The sequence below is a fragment of the Dendrobates tinctorius genome, unplaced genomic scaffold (genome assembly GCF_039654945.1).
Source record: "Dendrobates tinctorius isolate UK_male_01 unplaced genomic scaffold, ASM3965494v1 ptg000084l, whole genome shotgun sequence".
NCBI classification, from domain to species: Eukaryota; Metazoa; Chordata; class Amphibia; order Anura; family Dendrobatidae; genus Dendrobates; species Dendrobates tinctorius.
The window spans coordinates 33,532,488-33,552,680 of record NW_027361752.1 but is presented as its reverse complement, the minus strand read 5'-3'; positions in this window follow the sequence as shown (position 1 = coordinate 33,552,680).

The window sequence follows — 20,193 nt, the reverse complement described above, 5'->3', positions numbered from 1 at the left end:
CTTGGCTCTGTCTTCCTCCGACATCGGCACCTGCCAGTAACTACTGGCCAGGTCTAAAGTTGAAAAGTACGTCGTGTTCCCCAAAGCAGACAGAGATTCTTCTATGCGGGCCAGTGGATACGAATCCTTGATGGTGCAGGCGTTCAACTTTCGATAATCCACACAGAACCGCAGAGTGCCATCTTTTTTTCGAACCAGGACAATGGGGGCCACCCAAGGGTTCTGGCTTTCTCGTATGACCCCCTTCCGAAGCATTTGGGTTAATAGGGTTTTCACTTCCTGGTATAGCTGCGGTGGTATTTGCCGATATCGCTCCCGGATGGGGGCCGCTCCTGCCATGGGGATCCCATGCGTGATGGCCATGGTACATCCAAATTCGTCCTCTTGGCTGGCGAAGACACTGTAAAATTGTCCAAGAAGTGTCTCTACCTGGAGAAGCTGGGCTGGCGCTAGGCCGGAAAGTTCAGCCCGCATTTTCTCCAGGATGACTCGACCTTTTTCTTGAGTCGAGGATGTGGCAGTCTGTTGGGTTCATACCGTTACTGCCCAGGGATCTTCAGGTTGCACCCTCAACTGGACCGCGAGATCCGGCAGCATCTCCTCCAAAGGCCTCACAGGTTTGGCCATTTCGGCCCGGGGCTTCAGGGCGATATCTTGGTCTTCCAGGCTGACTCAACGCACCAGGACGGTCCCCTCCCGCACCGTGGCTAGGGAGCAGGCTACCAATATGCAAGGGTACAGGCGCTCTGAGTAACATGGTTCCACCTGCACCTCCATGCCCTCCAGTGGCATCGGGGTGCGGATCGGCAGAGCTCCACCGTCTGCCCTGGAGGAAGCATGAGCGGGGGGCCGCCGGTGCGATGACCTTGCCCAGCGCCTCACCCTCCAGGCACTCCTGGAGCACTCGCGCCTCTCGCACCAACCGCTGGAAAAACTGCCCTTGGGCCGTGCGAGAACCCCAGTGGCTCAGAGTCTCTTGTGTGGGTTCATTGAGGAGGAGGTTGCCGAACTCTCGTTGTATGTTCATGCCCAGAATAAGCGGATGTTTGCTGTTTGTGTCTCCCTGGGTCAGGACTAGTGTTGAGCGATACCATCCGATATTGAGAAATATCGGATCGGATTGGATCGGCCACATACCCAAAAAAGTATCGGGTATCGCCGATTCCGATACCGGAAGTCCCATTCAACTCAATGGGACAGAAATACTGGAATTAAAAAAAACCCTTTCTTTACTTTCACATCCAGTTCGGGAGGGGGGAGAGTGTGGGCGGTGCGTGGGCAGACACTGTGCGTGTCTGTGTGTGCGGGCGGGGTCTGTGCGGGCCTGCCGGGGGCTTGTGCCGGCTGCCGGGGGTCTGTTCGGGCCTGTCGGGGGCTTGTGCTGGCTGCCGGGGGTCTGTACGGGCCTGCCAGGGGCTTGTGCTGGCTGCCGGGAGTCTGTACGGGCCTGCCGGGGGCTTGTGCCGGCTGCCGGGGGTCTGTACGGGCCTGCTGGGGGCTTGTGCCGGCTGCCGGGGGTCTGTACGGGCCTGCCGGGTCTTGTGCCGGCTGCCGGCGGTCTGTACGGGCCTGCCGGGGGCTTGTGCCAGCTACCGGGGGTCTGTACGGGCCTGCCGGGGGCTTGTGTTGGCTGCCGGGGGTCTGTACGGGCCTGCTGGGGGTCTTGTGCTGGCTGCCGGGGGTCTGTACGGGCCTGCCAGGGGCTTGTGCTGGCTGCCGGGAGTCTGTACGGGCCTGCCGGGGGCTTGTGCCGGCTGCTGGGGGTCTGTAGGGGCCTGCCGGGGCCTTGTGTCGGCTGCCGGGGATCTGTACGGGCCTGCTGGGGGTCTTGTGTGTGTGCAGGCATCGTCCGATGGGACTACAATTCCCATCGGGCGATGCCTGCTACAATGACAGTGATTGACACATTAGCCAATGATGGGACAATAGTAGTTCCATCATCCAGCTAATGTGTTGAATGTAAAAAAAAAAACATACATACATACTACATACATACTACATACATACTACATACATACAACATTCATTACATATATACAACATTTATACAACATACATACATGCTACATACATACTTCATATATACTACATTCATACAACATACATACTACATATATACTACATTCATACAGCATACATACATACATACATACTACATACTACATGCATGCTTCATATATACTACATTCATACAACATACATACATACATACTAGATATATACAAAATTCATACAACATACATACATACTACATACCACACACGCATACTTCATATATACTACATTCATACAACATACATACTACATATATACTACATTCATACAGCATACATACATACATACATACATACTACATACTACATGCATGCTTCATATAAACTACATTCTTACAACATACATACATACTACATACATAGTACATGTATACAAAATTCATACAACATACATACATACTACATGCTACATGCATACTTCATATATACTACATTCATACAACATACATACTACATATATACTACATTCATACAGCATACATACTACATACTACATACATACTACATATGTACAAAATTCATACAACATACATACTAAATACTACATACATACTTCATATATACTACATTCATACAACACACACATACATACTACATATATACTACATTCATACAACATACATACATACTACATACATACTACATATATGCTACATTCATTCAACATACATACATACATACATATATACTACATTCATACAACATACATACATACATACTACATACTACATACATACAACATACATACTACATACAATACATTCATACAATACATACATATAGACATACAGTACATATAACATAGAGTACATGCTCACCAGTACTTGTCACTTTGATCCCCGAAGCCAGTGTCATCTGTGGAAAAATATGAAAATAATAAGCAACCTATAAACTCCCTGATCCGCAGAAATCCATGAGTGTCCCACTCCGATTTCCCGTGGAGAACAGCAGCATCAGCTGATGCGACCGCTGTCTACGGGGCTCCAGGAATCCAATGACGGGAGGTAGGTATCCTTCCGCACTGCATTCCTCCGCCACTGTAAAAAAAATAGTCCCTAGTCTCACTTTTGGCATTGCTGTGTGAGAAAGTTCCCATGCAGCTTTTGCCATAGGGGTAAGCGGATGTATCCTGAATAACCCACGCATTCACTCCGTCCAATTCCACAGCATAGTATTGCTGCCGGAGAACCTGGGTAGATTGCTTAGGGCTGGGGGCCCTCGTTGTCCGCGCTCGGAGACTGCATCCTGCCGACTATGCCAAATGTGGTACTAGCAGGTACGCAGGATACAGTGACGAGTCGCGAGACGGTTTGGTGTTTTTGGCAATAACGTTTATAGGCCTATAGGTGATTTTCCTCAGGCTCGGCCTGACCGACCAAAAGGGGTAACAAGGGTTGCCCTCGCATGGGCTCAATACCAGTAAATGCAACAGAGTAGAACACGACTTCATCCGGCGAGAGGCGGTCACTATAGGGCCACAGTATGGCCGATTACGGGTCCTTAACTATATAGTCAACTTAGCCGTCCTGACGTCCCTCAGCGTTCTGGACGGTGGTTCTTCGGCGGAGCAGCCGCTGGGCCCAGCTGCTGAAGAGTTGGTGTAGTCTTCGAGCGTTCCGCCGCTCCTGTGGCGCTGGGGCACCTCCGACCCCGGAGGAGTCCTTGGACGAGTAGGCCGCAGCCCCTGGATGGGGGCAAGCGGCAGCGATGCGGGGTGGTGGGAGACAGGCCACCTGTGCAGCTAGCAGCTGCGACGTGGAATCCGCATCAAGCAGAAGTTCGGCCCCTGCCACGGATCGGAGCCGGACAGTGGTGGCTGCCGACAGCACTGGGCTTGCCGCGACCATGGGTGAGGGCATAGCGGCTGCGGGCAGCGGGAGAAAGGCCGCAGCCGCGGTTTGGAGTGAGGCGGCAGCAGCCGCTGGTGTCCACGGGCAGGCCGCAGCCGCCGGCAGGAGCGAGACGGCAACGGCCGCTGGTGACCGCGGGCAGGCCGCAGCCATGGGCAGGAGCGAGGCGGCAACGGCCGCTGGTGACCTCGGGCAGGCCGCAGCCGCGGGCTGGAAGAAGGCGGCGGCGGCCGGTGGTGACAGCGGGCAGGCCGCGGGCTGGAAGAAGGTGGCGGCCGCTGGTCGACGCGGGGCAGCGGTTCTCGGATGGTCGTCTCGGCGCCGTCCCACCGATGTCCAGGGGAAGTATTTCTTCTGTCTCTGGCCTCCTTCCTGGCTCTGGTGAGTCGTTCTGTCTCTCAGTCGCTCCCACGATCTCCTGCTCCTTCTGTATCGTTCTGCTGACTCACTGTGACTCTGCCCCCCGTCCACCTGTCAGTCTCCATAGTCCGTCCCTGAACTCTGTCCCCCGGAAACAGCTTCCCCCGGAATCCAGGTGACGGTCCGCTTGGTTCCAACCCGGACACTCGACGGGGACCCTCTCTCCCACAGCTGCAGTGACATGAATTAACAAAAAAGAACTCTCACTCCACCAAACAGATTTTACCAAACATAAGGGCAAGTGGTTGGGCTGTTATCAGATCCTGTGTTCCACAGAAATGTAAGCTTCCTTGGCTTCAGAACACTGTATCCCATCAGGGCATTATAAAACCTCCCATGTGATCCAAACTTCTCTACAGATCTTCTAACAACCCTCCTTCTCTTTTACAATTACCTACCCCTACAAACTGTGTGATGTCTGGTAGAGTTGAGCGAAACGGGTCGAAAAAATTCAAAAGTTGCCGACTTTTGGCAAAGTCGGGTTTGATGAGGTCGGCCACGAGGTCGGCGACTTACGCGCCAAAGTCGCGTTTCAAAAGTTTGTTTTGCGCTCTTTTTCAGCCAATCAGGATCCACGGACACTGTGGGCAACGTGATGACCTAGGCACGGGTCACCACCATCTTTCAGAAGGGCATGCAAGTGATTGGCTTGCTTTGGTGGGCGTCACAGGGGGTATAAAAGGGCGTGCACGCCGACCGCCATCTTACTTCTGCCGATCTTAGTATAGGGAGAGGTTGCTGCTGATTCTGTAGGGAGAGCGTTAGGCAGGGGAGAAGACAAAAAAACTGCTTCTGCTGCTAGCGATTTGGCCTGCACAACACACAAGTCACTGTGTGTGCAGTGCAAGGGGAGGCTATATTGTGGTGTATCAGTGGTGTTGGTTGTTGGGCTGCCTTTTAAGGCTTCCTGACATGCTGGCATTGCTGTTTACCCACTGCTCCGCAAACTGCTTTTTTAAAAGCAATTCAATCTCCCTTATCCTCTAGTCACTTTAGTCACAGCTGTGCCATCGAGCGTGTGACATAGCGCTCAGATATCAGTGGGCCTCACACAATCCACAAGTGTCCAGTGTCCAAAAGTGTACGCAGAGATTCAAAATCTCCATTATCCTCTCGTCACTTTGGTCACAGGCAGCTGTGCCATCGAGCGTGTCACATAGCGCTCAGATATCAGTGGGCCTCACACAATCCACAAGTGTCCAGTGTCCAAAAGTGTACGCAGAGATTCAAAATCTCCATTATCCTCTCGTCACTTTGGTCACAGGCAGCTGTGCCATCGAGCGTGTCACATAGCGCTCAGAGATCAGTGGGCCTCACACAATCCACAAGTGTCCAGTGTCCAAAAGTGTACGCAGAGATTCAAAATCTCCATTATCCTCTCGTCACTTTGGTCACAGGCAGCTGTGCCATCGAGCGTGTCACATAGCGCTCAGATATCAGTGGGCCTCACACAATCCACAAGTGTCCAGTGTCCAAAGTGTACGCAGAGATTCAAAATCTCCATTATCCTCTCGTCACTTTGGTCACAGACAGCTGTGCCATCGAGCGTGTCACATAGCGCTCAGATATCAGTGGGCCTCACACAATCCACAAGTGTCCAGTGTCCAAAAGTGTACGCAGAGATTCAAAATCTCCATTATCCTCTCGTCACTTTGGTCACAGGCAGCTGTGCCATCGAGCGTGTCACATAGCGCTCAGATATCAGTGGGCCTCACACAATCCACAAGTGTCCAGTGTCCAAAAGTGTACGCAGAGATTCAAAATCTCCATTATCCTCTCGTCACTTTGGTCACAGGCAGCTGTGCCATCGAGCGTGTCACATAGCGCTCAGATATCAGTGGGCCTCACACAATCCACAAGTGTCCAGTGTCCAAAAGTGTACGCAGAGATTCAAAATCTCCATTATCCTCTCGTCACTTTGGTCACAGGCAGCTGTGCCATCGAGCGTGTCACATAGCGCTCAGATATCAGTGGGCCTCACACAATCTACAAGTGTCCAGTGTCCAAAAGTGTACGCAGAGATTCAAAATCTCCATTATCCTCTCGTCACTTTGGTCACAGGCAGCTGTGCCATCGAGCGTGTCACATAGCGCTCAGATATCAGTGGGCCTCACACAATCCACAAGTGTCCAGTGTCCAAAAGTGTACGCAGAGATTCAAAATCTCCATTATCCTCTCGTCACTTTGGTCACAGGCAGCTGTGCCATCGAGCGTGTCACATAGCGCTCAGATATCAGTGGGCCTCACACAATCTACAAGTGTCCAGTGTCCAAAAGTGTACGCAGAGATTCAAAATCTCCATTATCCTCTCGTCACTTTGGTCACAGGCAGCTGTGCCATCGAGCGTGTCACATAGCGCTCAGATATCAGTGGGCCTCACACAATCCAAAAGTGTCCAGTGTCCAAAAGTGTGTGCAGAAATTCTAAATCTCCCCTGTCCTATAGACACCTTGTACCTTGTTTTACATTACTATATAGTTTGTTGGATTTTGTCTACATTTCTACCAAAAATGAGGAAGGCTGGTGGAAGAGGCCGTGGAATTGGGCGGGGGTTGGCAGCTGGTAATGATGGTGTTGGTGGTGGATCTGATGGTAGTGGCAAGAGCAAAATAGGACCGAATGCAGGAGGTGCTGACCCTGCGTCATCGTCTGGCTACATAAGGCCTCGAACGCTTAGTTTTCTAGGAGTTGGCAAACCGCTTTTAAAGCCAGAGCATCAGGAAAAAGTTTTGTCTTACATTGCTGACTCAGCCTCCAGCTCTATCGCCTCCTCTTCTTCAGTTGTAAAAAGTAAAAGCACTGAGTCGTCATTGGAGGCTCATGTTCATGAACCACACCTTTCCTTGTGTCCTTCACCCCAACCAATATTGAAGGATGACGCAGGCCATACTACTGATTACTCCATGGAGCTGTTTTCACATACCATGCCTGGATTATAAAGTCAAATGGTGAATTACCCAGGCCAAGATTAATCTGACATGGAGTGCACTGATGCACAGCCGCTGATGGATGATTCTGCTGGTACATTCACTCAGAGCACTACATTGTCCTCGCAGTGTACAGAGCCAGATTTTGACCCTGATGAGACTCAGGTGCCCCTTCCCGCACACTATACCACCATACACGGTGACACAGAGAAAGGTGCACATGACATAGAAGAGGAGGTGATGGATGACCCAGTTGTTGACCCAGATTGGCATCCATTGGGGGAAGAGGGTGCTGCTTCCAATAGCTCAGATGAGGAGCATCCACAGCAGACATCGACATCGCAACAGCTGTTATCTGGCAGGCCCGGAGCACTCCAAAGACAGGTTCCAAACATCAAAAGAGTTGCTGGACAGCTTGTCCAGAGGGTCAAAAGATCACAGCGTGCTAGGCCGCAAAATGTCTGCCAAAGTAGGAAGAGTGCAGTGTGGCACTTTTTTGAACAAAATCCTCATGATCAGGCCAAGGTTATCTGTAAGAAGTGCGCAAAGACCCTTAGCCGAGGGAAAAATCTTAAAAATTTGAATACCAGTTGCATGCTTAGACATTTAACCAGCATGCACTTGCAAGCGTGGACACAACACCAAACCTCAAGTGCCACATGTGCAACTGATCACAACGAAGGTAGTCAGCAACGCTACATTGTTTCCCCCACTGTAAGCCCACCGGTTAGCACAGCAGCAAATGTTGAGGTGTCGTTGCAAGGCCACAGCAGTCAGGGAATCCCACTGTTATATCAACGAAAGACTGATTCTAGGCCATCAGAAAGAACACCAACTCCATCACCATCATCAACCCTCTCTCAGTCCGCCCTGTCCACCGCTACTTCCACCATATGCAGCTCTCCAGTCCAGCTCACCCTCCCAGACACTATGAGTAGGTCAAGAAAGTACTCAGTCTCTCATCCGCGTACACTGGGTTTGAACGCCCACATTGCCAAACTAATCTCGTTTGAGATGATGCCCTTTCGGTTGGTGGAAAGCACAGCTTTCCGCGAACTCATGGCCTATGCAGTACCACGCTATGACCTACCCAGTCGCCACTTCTTCTCTCGCATAGCCATCCCAGCCCTACACCATCATGTGAAAGACCGCATTGTCCATGCACTCAAGCAGTCAGTGAGCGGAAAGGTGCACCTCACAACTGATGCATGGTCCAGTCGGCATGGCCAGGGCCGTTACGTGTCCATCACTGCGCACTGGGTTAATGTGGTGTATGCATGGTCCACAGGGGACAGCGGTGGTGGGACAGTGCTGCCTAGCCCACGGTATAGGAAACAGTTGGCTGTAGGCGTTCGACCCTCCTCCTCCTCCTCCTCCAGAAGCGAAAGCTCGTCCACAGAGCGCAGTCATACGAGCACTCCATCTGCAGCTGCCACTGTTGCACACGATGTGTCCCCCTATCGAGCAGCTAGTGGAAAGCGTCAACAGGCTGTGTTGCAGATGATGTGTTTGGGCGACAGACACACCGCCGAGGTGCTGGCCGAGGACTTGAAGCGACAAACTGAGTCATGGCTGGGCAGTGTACATCTTGAGGCAGGCAAGGTAGTTAGTGATAACGGCCGTAATTTTGTGGCAGCCATAGCCCTTTCAAAACTCAGCCACATACCTTGCTTGGCTCACACCTTGAACCTGGTGGTGCAGTGATTCCTCAAAAATTATCCGGAGTTAACAGCCCTGCTCCAGAAGGTGCGAAGACTGTGCGCGCACATCCGCCGGTCGCCTGTACACTCCGTTCGTATGCAGAAGCTGCAGCGATTGCTCCACCTTCCCAACCACCGCCTCATTATCGACATTGCAACAAGGTGGAACTCCACCCTGCACATGGTGGAACGGCTGTGCGAGCAGAGGCAGGCCATAATGCATTTGTGGGAGGATACACGGCCAGGCACTTTGAGAGCAGACATGGAGTTGACAGGCGTGCAGTGGTCGAAGCTGAAAGACCTTTGTAAAGTCCTTCAGTGTTTTGAGGAATGCACACGGCTGGTAAGCGCAGACGACGCCATCCTAAGCATGAGCATCCCACTTATGCGTCTGCTCATGCAAACTTTGACGCACCTTAAGGAGCAGGCGTCTGCAGCCAATGTTGATGAGGAGGAAGAGGAGGAGGGAATCCTTGATGACATTCAGCCATTGTCTGCTCAGGGACCTCTCCTGGACGAGGTGGAGGAAGAAGAGGAGGAGAAAGTGGAGGATGATGGGGATGATTACTTAGGGGAGGAGGATGCATCTCGTGGGGCAAGTGATAATGTTGGCGTGGCAAGGTCTGGTACAGGGTTTGTGCGTGACTGGAGGGATGTGGATTTGCCAGAAAGTGCTCCTCCACCCAGCACTCGCAGTGCATCATTGACACTGGGAACATTGGCCCACATGTCAGATTATGCCTTGCGGATCCTAAAAAGGGACCCCCGCATTGCCAAAATGATGAACGATGACGACTACTGGTTGGCCAGCATCCTGGATCCACGCTATAAAGGCAAATTACAAAACATCATGCCACAGGAGAACCTTGACCTAATATTGGCTAATAAACAAGCAACTCTGGTAAATCGGTTGCTTGAGGCATTCCCAGCACACAGCAGCGGTGATGGTTCTCACACGAGCCGTACGGGCCGGGGGCAGCTTGGCAGAGGTGTTCGTGGTGCACACAGCAGAAGTGGCGTTGGAGACAGGGGTTTCATGACAATGTTGTGGACTGATTTTTCAAATACCGCTCACACAACTGGTAATACTGCATCGATGGAAAGTGACAGGAGACAGCAGTTGTCAACTATGGTTACAAACTACTTTTCCTCCCATATCGATGTTCTCCCACACAGGTCATTCCCCTTTGACTATTGGGCCGCTAAACTGGACACCTGGCCTGAATTGGCCCAATATGCCTTACAGGAGCTCGCTTGCCCAGCTGCAAGTGTGCTATCGGAAAGAGTCTTCAGTGCAGCTGGATCAATCCTGACAGAAAAAAGGACCCGTCTGTCAACCCAAAATGTGGATGATCTAACCTTCATTAAAATGAACCACGCATGGGTTTCCAAGGATTTTGTCCCACCTTCCCCTGATGACACATAGGGTGACAGAAAAATGGCTTGCTTTGGTCCACCTCTTCCTGGTACTTCACCTATTTCGCCTTTTGCATCAGCTGAATGTCCAACATCAACATATGCCACTTTCTAAAACTCCCTAACTGTGCTGCCTCCCCCCCCATGGCCGGGGTAACCACCTAGCGCACGACACCGTGCGAGTGCCGTTGCCCTGGACAGGTGGGTAGGCCGACTCTTGGGCGCGGGCACTGGCACAGGGTCCCTCATAGTGCAATCAAGTGTCTCTGACGGTGGTGGTGCACACCCGCCGTCAGACACACCGCTGTACTATGAGGGGCCCAGTGCCAGTACCGACGCCCAAGAGTGGGCCCCCCTTGCTTGGGCAGGGCCCCAGCATTTGCAATCTTTACCTCTCCCTGCTCCTCCGCTGTGTAATCTGGGCCGTCAAATCCATACTGTGCCTGACACCGTCTGAGCCTGCCTCCTGAGACATATATTTTGAATGTGTACGCTATCCATACATGTTATCCAGGGATACGGTACCCTTTCTAACCTTTGTGCAATCACGTGCAATCCATACTGGGCCTAACACCGTCTGAGCCTGCCTCATGCTGTATAGACATATATTTTGAATGTGTACGCTATCCATACATGTTATCCAGGGATACGGTACCCTTTCTAACCTTTGTGCAATCACGTGCAATCCATACTGGGCCTAACACCGTCTGAGCCTGCCTCATGCTGTATAGACATATATTTTGAATGTGTACGCTATCCATACATGTTATCCAGGGATACGGTACCCTTTCTAACCTTTGTGCAATCACGTGCAATCCATACTGGGCCTAACACCGTCTGAGCCTGCCTCATGCTGTATAGACATATATTTTGAATGTGTACGCTATCCATACATGTTATCCAGGGATACGGTACCCTTTCTAACCTTTGTGCAATGACGTGCAATCCATACTGGGCCTAACACCGTCTGAGCCTGCCTCATGCTGTATAGACATATATTTTGAATGTGTACGCTATCCATACATGTTATCCAGGGATACGGTACCCTTTCTAACCTTTGTGCAATCACGTGCAATCCATACTGGGCCTAACACCATCTGATCCTGCCTCATGCTGTATAGACATATATTTTGAATGTGTACGCTATCCATACATGTTATCCGGGGATACGGTACCCTTTCTAACCTTTGTGCAATGACGTGCAATCCATACTGGGCCTAACACCGTCTGAGCCTGCCTCATGCTGTATAGACATATATTTTGAATGTGTACGCTATCCATACATGTTATCCAGGGATACGGTACCCTTTCTAACCTTTGTGCAATCACGTGCAATCCATACTGGGCCTAACACCGTCTGAGCCTGCCTCATGCTGTATAGACATATATTTTGAATGTGTACGCTATCCATACATGTTATCCAGGGATACGGTACCCTTTCTAACCTTTGTGCAATGACGTGCAATCCTTACTGGGCCTAACACCGTCTGAGCCTGCCTCATGCTGTATAGACATATATTTTGAATGTGTACGCTATCCATACATGTTATCCGGGGATACGGTACCCTTTCTAACCTTTGTGCAATGACGTGCAATCCATACTGGGCCTAACACTGTCTGAGCCTGCCTCATGCTGTATAGACATATATTTTGAATGTGTACGCTATCCATACATGTTATCCGGGGATACGGTACCCTTTCTAACCTTTGTGCAATGACGTGCAATCCATACTGGGCCTAACACCGTCTGAGCCTGCCTCATGCTGTATAGACATATATTTTGAATGTGTACGCTATCCATACATGTTATCCAGGGATACGGTACCCTTTCTAACCTTTGTGCAATCACGTGCAATCCATACTGGGCCTAACACCGTCTGAGCCTGCCTCATGCTGTATAGACATATATTTTGAATGTGTACGCTATCCATACATGTTATCCGGGGATACGGTACCCTTTCTAACCTTTGTGCAATCACGTGCAATCCATACTGAGCCTAACACCGTCTGAGCCTGCCTCATGCTGTATAGACATATATTTTGAATGTGTACGCTATCCATACATGTTATCCGGGGATACGGTACCCTTTCTAACCTTTGTGCAATGACGTGCAATCCATACTGGGCCTAACACCGTCTGAGCCTGCCTCATGCTGTATAGACATATATTTTGAATGTGTACACTATCCATACATGTTATCCAGGGATACGGTACCCTTTCTAACCTTTGTGCAATGACGTGCAATCCATACTGGGCCTAACACCGTCTGAGCCTGCCTCATGCTGTATAGACATATATTTTGAATGTGTACGCTATCCATACATGTTATCCGGGGATACGGTACCCTTTCTAACCTTTGTGCAATCACGTGCAATCCATACTGGGCCTAACACCGTCTGAGCCTGCCTCATGCTGTATAGACATATATTTTGAATGTGTACGCTATCCATACATGTTATCCAGGGATGCGGTACCCTTTCTAACCTTTGTGCAATGACGTGCAATCCATACTGGGCCTAACACCGTCTGAGCCTGCCTCATGCTGTATAGACATATATTTTGAATGTGTACGCTATCCATACATGTTATCCAGGGATACGGTACCCTTTCTAACCTTTGTGCAATCACGTGCAATCCATACTGGGTGTGAGAACGGCTGGCGAGCTGTTAAGCAAGCTACAGCACCTGTCCAGACAAGTACAGGGATTCCCTAGCGAGGAGACTTATTTGATTGTTTTCAATGTTGGGACAGCAATTTTTGGGGAGCACTATACTCTGGAGAATGATAGATGGGGCCCACCATACACTGGAACATTCCAAAGGTGGACATCAGACACTGGAGCAGCATTTACAGGGCCCATTATACACTAGAGCATTAGAAATGGGGCCCATTATGTTTGGAGCATTATTTGGGCCCATAAGACAGTGGAGCTTCATCCATGGGGACCAACATATACTGTAGCATTATGTGGAGCTCATCATATACTGTTTCAAACATTATATGGGACCAATGATTCTGTATGGAGAAATAGATGGGCCTCGTCATGAGATGTAAAAAGTGAAGTATTTTTCATTGTACTATACCGCTATTTATCTGCCGTATCGGAGCATGATGAGTTGTGGTATGTGTTAAAGGGGCGCTCTTTCGCCCAGGGCACATGAAAACCTGCAGCCAGCCCTCCCCCCCCACAACTTTAGCCAAATAACCCCCATTTTTCAGTGCGTAACTTATATTATGAAGTTAATTAAAGTTGACAAGCTTAAATAAGAAGAATTGATGCTTTTGGCATTCAAATGGGCACTGTAGGTGTGTTTCCTGTCCTCCTCTCACTGCCGACTTTTATTCCCCATTGACTTACATTGGGTTTCGTGTTTTGGGACGACCCCGACTTTTCCCTATAATCGGACGATCTTGCTCGACCCGACTTTTGGAAAAGTCGGGTTTCACGAAATGAAACGCGACCCTAAAAAAACAAAAGTCGCTCAACTCTAATGTCTGGGTCTACACTTCAACTACACTCTTTAATGCCCCGTCTGCATACAAAGCTTATTTTCTCCTGCCTGGAGCTGCAGGGGAATTGAACACTTCCTTCCAGTCATTGATGAGATTAGAGTCCTTTTGGCCACAAAGCAAATTTTAGATCAGGTACCATTTCATCACCTGATTTTGGCACCTGCTGCTCTCAGAATACTGAGGACTCGTGGAGATGACCATAATAATAGGCTAATAACCCATCCCCATGTTATTCTATTGGGCCGTGCATTTTTTCATCAGACTAAGCAGGTCCGAGCAAAAGAGGGCAGAATGCCCGAGTTTGATCTGATATTCGGATTGCATTCGGCCATGCAAGTTGATGCGTGTTTGAGGAACATGGGACTTTACTCGAATGAGATATGAGAACAGTCCAATTTCCACCGACTGACACAATGGAGACAATGGAGACATTTTTTTCTCCATCCTCTCCTTATCCAAGGGAATCTTATCACACTATTATCAAACTGATTAGGGTTTGATCAGTGTGTGATTTCAATAATTGACCCTTTTCTTCCGGATGAGAGGATGTACGCTTGTGTGACCCTGGGCTAACCAATATGCAGGCACTCTCGTTTTAGTCAAGCATAGATATGTTTTAATTTAGACGAGTGGCATGTCAGACCGCCCTGGGAGTGGCGTTTCTCTAGTGACTGAGCACAAAAGGGTCAAGCATTAATATTCATTGAGCCCTATCCCTTTCTCACTTGACATCATTTGTCAGGTAAGAGAGGGGAGTTTCCAAAAAATATTAAACAGTTAGCCAGACCTGCCAATATCAGTGCATGAGCCACGTTTTTCCTAATGTGTATGGGACCTTAAGTAAGATTTTAGCAGTCAATGGCACCGCTATTGGAGTAAAATGCTATATGTTGGCATCCTGGCGGTATTTTTCAGGAATTGAGAATTTGTTCCGTTAGTCATTTTGTAGCTGCCATGTACACAGAAAAGTAGTAAGCTAAGCTTTTTGCAACCTACATAATATCACGTTGCCTCATATAAGGCTCCCTACAGAGACAGGTCTTCGATACCTAATGAAACTACAACCACGAACCAAGTAAGAATGAACATACAGTATATAATGTATCCCAGTCCTTTAATCTTACAATGAAGCATATAAAATGGTATTATCTGGAATAAGAGAACCTTAATCAATAAAGCTTGTAACCACATGTAGATGAAATTTATACTAAGCCATACAGAACTAATATAATGACATTTGTAGGGAATTCATTGATGAGCTGGCTTAACCCTTCAACCATGAAATTGAGGTAATTTGTAAAGATCATTAAGCACATAAACTGCAAACTATGAAATGTTTAGGTTTTGTTCACATGCTGCACAATCTCATATGGTAGCACAGACATATCCCCACTTGCGGGGAAGAAAAGCGAAATAGTTTGCTGATAGCATCTCAGTGTTACCGCAAAGTCATGCATTTATTAGTGGCCTCAGGTCGGCAGTAGCACAGCATGTAAACGCCATGGGAGCCCAGCCTTTGCATAAAGTAAAGCTTTTGCATTAGTCTAGAAGGGTTATTGGCTTTATTCTAATTCAGTTGTGTACACGTATTCAGACCCTCTTATTATAGACAGCTGCACCATAAAATCCCAGTGTGACTAGTAGTGTAGTGAATGCTCTTCTATGTAGACTTGATAGCAGGCTTTCCTAGAAACCCCCAGCGATCTCTCCTTCCACCAAGCTCCATCCTCCTTTTACCTCTGCTTTTTCCCTCCATGTAGTAAGAGATATCTGCTTTATCAACTCTTTAATTTAGCAATAAAGCTTAAAGAGCAGTGATTTAGTAGGTAAGCCTATACAATGATTAACTACAGACATATAACACTACATTGACTCATGAATTACATTTTATATGCATTGTGTGCACTCTTAGGTGGTTTCAGTGAATGCAGCTTCAGCCTGTCTCCCCTGCCTTCTGCTTGTAAGAGCTAACAGAAATAAACGTATCACAAGCAGAAGTCAAGGGAGACAAATGACAGCCGCATCACATAGAAAATTCTGAGACTGCAGTATTCGTTATGGGACACTGTGGGTTATAACACATACTTATCGACCAAAATTCTGTTGCACCTCTCTAGTGTTGCCAGTGTTCTATGACAGTCTCTTGGTTTAATCTTCTGACAGGGAATGTTGGAGGGAAAGAACCAATCAAGGTGCAAGATGCACAGAAATAGTACATGTACTAAGACAGGTATAGGCAACACATATTCAGGATACTCTTGACCACGCTATTTAGTTTTTACAAACCGGGAAACTAAACCAATTCTGATTCTGTGTTCCTGGTGGAAATGATTCTAGATATGAATGGGATTCAGCTCATTTACTTCTAATCTTTTATTTCTAACTGACTTTACTTTGTACAAAAAAAATTAATTTTACCATAGCTTTAAGCTAGCCATATGCATTAAATGAATGTTGGCCAAAGCGGATGATTCCGGGAAGGCTTGTCAACTATATAGTATGTAAGGGTGCCCTCGTTTTGGAGGAAAGAAGGATCAGGCATGTTGGATTTCAATATGGTCTATTCTTTTGTTCTCACAGGAGGTTAGGAGGTTTCTGGTATTGATTTTATATGCTGAGCTTGGTGTTATGTCTGCCGGGGCCTCCGCATGGTTCCCCTCCTCCCACTATGTAGGGACGCCGGCTTGCTCACCGCCTTGGCCGCAGTAGCTTCCTCGCATGCTCCCTCCTCATTTCCTATGCACACCGCATGGTGCTCCAGCGGCATGTCTAGTGCACGCACTCTCCTCTTTTTAAAGGGCAAGTGCGCACACTTGGTAAATTGCACCCAGCTAACAGCTGGGAGGCATTTAGTTAATGTGTGTACATGCAAGGTGTCTCCCAGCCAATAGCTAGGAGGCATTTTGTATATAAGGTACCCTCCCCAATTAGGAATTGCCTGAGCAACCCCTATAGATACATTAGGTGGTTTGGTGAGAACAACTGTATGTTGCCAGATCCCCCGGCACTAGTCTGATAGTAAACTATTCCTGTATCCTGTGTTCTCATAGAGTTTTATAAAGTTATTTCCATGTTCTCGCTAATACAGTAAAGTTTGTCCGTGTTCCTGTTCCCGCATTGGCATCCTATTCCTGTATCTGTTTCTGCGATAGCTATACCCTCACCTTGGTCCTGGTGTAGCCAGCTCCAGAACTGTTCCTGAATCCTGATGTCTATAAGTCTGAACAAGAACCTATTGCCTGCAAATAGAGTTGAGTGAAACGGGTCGGTCAATTTCAAAAATCGCCGACTTTCGCTAAAGTCGGGTTTCATGAAACGAAAGCCGACCATAGCGTGAGGTCGGCAATGATGTCGGCAACCCGAGCACCAAAGTCGAGTTTCAAATGATGCTTCCAGCGCATTTTTTCAGCCAATGATGGAGGACGCACACTGTGGGCAACGCGATGACATAGGCAGCGGCCTCCACCATCTTAGAGAAGGGCATTGAAGTAATTGGCTGGCTTTATGTGGCGTCACAGTGGGTATAAAAGGCTGTGACCGCCGACCGCCATCTTACTTCTGCCGATCTTAGCATAGAGAGAGGTGCTGCTGCTGATTCAGAATAGGGAGAGCAGGGAAAAAGAAAAAAAAACTGCTTCTGCTGATAGCGCTTTTCACTGTACAGTTAGTGTGCAGTGAAAGGGGAGGATTTTTGCTTTTGTGCGGCAGCGCTGGTGGTGATTAGGCTGCACTGGAAGGCTACCTGCATTGCTGTGTGCACACTGGTGTTCAAACTGCTTTTTTCAAATCACTCCAACTTTTATTATTTTGTCCTGGTGAGTTACTGAGCGTTCATTTTTTCACAAACCGTATAGCGGTGTACGCTCCTCACACACTACCGTGTCCTGGCTGGTATCACGGACAAATAGAAGCTGTGGGTTACTCTGGAGAAAAAAGCAGAGGAGTTTTTCCATTTTACCAGACCTACACGTTAGAGTGCTGTCCGCTTTTCAAACAGTTTCGTATATCTGCTGTTTGATTATGGTAAAAACTAGACATAGACAGCGTGTGTCAGTCCCTATAGAAATAGACGGAGATTGACAATTTTCCATATAGACACCGTATAGAGCTGTCTGATTCTCAAACAGTATTGAATATCTGCCATTCGCATTACAGTCACATCTATACAGAGTCAGCGTGTGTGTGTGTGACACTCCGTAAATACATATGCGGAGATTGTTAGTTACACAAAAAACGTATACAGCTGTACACTGCTGATACAGTTCCATATATCTGCTTGTTGGATTACGGTCCAATACATACTGTGAGAGCGTCTGTGAGTAACAAAATATATACTGTGAGGTAGCGCTGTCTTACAGGTTGGTGGACACTCGCTTGGTAGCAATAAAACAGTTCCGGCACAGGTTTTCATCAACCATAACACAGTCCTTTCGGTTTATTAATCCTCATAAACCAGGACAGCAACAGGAAGTTCACTTAACAGCACAATCAGCATAGCGTCCATGTTAGCAATGTCCTATAGTCACATAAGCTGTGCAGTATTCAATGTGCAGGGTTCCTAGCCCCAAGTTATCTCACCCATGTTCGGGTAATCTCACGGTTCCTTTATCATGCAGCAGGCATTCATTCCCTCCAGGGAACTAACAGGTGCTGGCAGCTATTACACACAGCGTCCACACGTGCTGTCAGGCAGGAAGCCCCATCTTAGCGGGACCTTCCACACTGGACCAACCGGGTCCAAGCATTCACTACCATGTGACCAGACGTAGGTACCTTATATGGTCCATAACCACACCCACAGGTGATCACATGGCTATGAGCTCACTAAAGGTCCTATTGCACACAGCCACATACAGACTTCCCTGACACATTGTAATGGAACCGTCAGCAGTACCTCTGCTGACCATTATGATCATTCAGTATCCTACACCTATTAGGACAATGGAAATGCTTATGCGGCAGTCCTGGGACACCCACACAGTGCCCCCTAGCTGACACAGTGGTCACTATACCACATAATTTTTTTCATACACCTTACACAGCTGGACGCTCCTCATACAGTACCATCTCTCTGCTGGTATTTTTGGTACATTTTAACAAACATGAGGAAGTATGGTGGAAGAGTCCGCGGACGTGGGCAGGGGGGCGCAGCTGGTACTGATGGTGGTGGTGCATTGGCTGGTTCTGGCAAAAGCACAATAGCAGCTAAGGCAGGAGGTGTTGAGCCTGCGTCATCGTCTGGCTCAAGAATGCCTGTAAGGTTGCCTTTTCTTGGAGTAGGAAAACCGCTTTTGAAGCCAGAGCATCAGGAACAGGTTTTGGCATACATTGCCGAAACAGCCACCAGCTCTATTGCCTCCTCTTCTGAACGTTCGAAACCTGCAAGCACAGAGTCGTCAGTGCAGGTTTCTGGTCAGGAAAAACACCATTCCATGTGTCCTTCACCCCCACCAAAAGTTAAGGATGCAGCAGCCCACACTTCAGATTACTCTATGGAGCTCTTTTCACATACCATGCCTGGGTTATCCAGTCAAATCCAGAATTCCCCAGTCCAACATGAATCTGACATGGAGTGCAGTGATGCACAGCCACTGCTAGATGATTCTGCTGGTACATCGACCCAGAGCACTACATTGCCTTCGCAGTCTAATGAGCCAGAATCTGACCCTGATGAAACTCAGGTGCCCCTTCCCGCATACTATACCACTTTACACGATGACACAGAGGAAGGTACAGAGGAAGGTGCAGATGACTTTGAAGAGGAGGTGATGGATGACCCAGTTCTTGACCCGGATTGGCATCCATTGGGGGAGGAGGGTGGCGCTGGCAATAGTTCAGAAAAGGAGAAGGATCCGCAGCAGGTATTGACATCGCAGCAGCGGTTATCTGGCAGGCCCGTAGCTGTCCAAAAACGTGGACAAAAAACTAAAAGAGTTGCGGGACAGCTTGGCCAGACGGTCAACTTAGCACAGCATGCAAGGCCAGAAAATGTATACCATAGTAGGAAGAGTGCAGTGTGGCACTTCTTTGAACAAAATCCTACTGATGAGGCAAAGGTTACCTGTAAGAAGTGCGGAAGGACCTTTAGCAGAGGTAAACAACTCAGAAATTTGAATACCAGTTGCATGCTTAGACATTTAATCAACATGCAAGCATGGACGGACTACAAAACCTCGGGTAGCACGTGTTCACCTGCTCAGACTAAAGGTAGCCAGCAACGCTCCATTGCTTCCCCCACTGTAAGACCACCGCCACCGTTCAGCACACCACCAGCACTAAATGTGGAGGTGTCGTCGCAAGGCCAAAGCACT